The following is an 854-nucleotide window of genomic DNA, read 5'->3' on the forward strand; positions in this document are numbered from 1 at the left end:
TTTAGAAATAAGATAAATTTCATAAGTTCTAATTGTGAATATTAAAGCTAATAATTCTTTTTCATTCGAATGATAATTTAATTGTGCACCTTGAAAAGTTCCTGATGTATAGTTGCATAATTCTTCATTATTTTTAGTAGCTGTTTTAGTAAGTTCTTCTAAATTTCTTTATCCAGTATAAGCTTTTAAACATGCTCCCCAGTATTCATCTGAAGCGTCTGTTTCAATTATTATTATATCTTTATTTGAAGGAAAATATAATTCAGGAAGATTACTAATTATTTTCTTTTTAATAGTGTCTATGTAATTAGTATCTTCTTTCGACCATTTCCACTTATAGTCCTGTTTAAGTTTTACCTGAAGAGGTTTTCTGATTTCTGCAAGTTTCTTAATGTAATTTCCAGAATAAGTTAATAATTCTAAAAATCTTCTTAATTGATCTTTATCCTTGATTTCACTAGGAAAATCATGAATTTTTTTAAGTATATGCGGTTGTAAACAATGTTTTCCATCTTCTATTTGTAATCCTAAATAATTTATTTTTGTTTTGAATAATTGTGCTTTCTTTTCAGAAAGTATAATTTCATCTTTATGACATATATCTAAAACTGTCATGAGATCTTTATAATGTTGATCTAGTGTTTTTGAATAAATTAATACAGTCCATTGATACTGTCCTTTTGGACAACTGAATGCTGTAAATAATTGTGTTTGTGGTTCTAGTTGAATTTGCCAGAATCCTGATTTACAATCTAAACTTGAAAAATATTTCATTTCTCCTATATAAGATAATAAATCATTTTTATTTGGGATATAATATCCATCCATAATTGTTGCTTTATTCATCTTTCGAT

Source organism: Henckelia pumila, chromosome 1 (assembly GCF_033568475.1).
Source record: "Henckelia pumila isolate YLH828 chromosome 1, ASM3356847v2, whole genome shotgun sequence".
NCBI classification, from domain to species: domain Eukaryota; kingdom Viridiplantae; phylum Streptophyta; class Magnoliopsida; order Lamiales; family Gesneriaceae; genus Henckelia; species Henckelia pumila.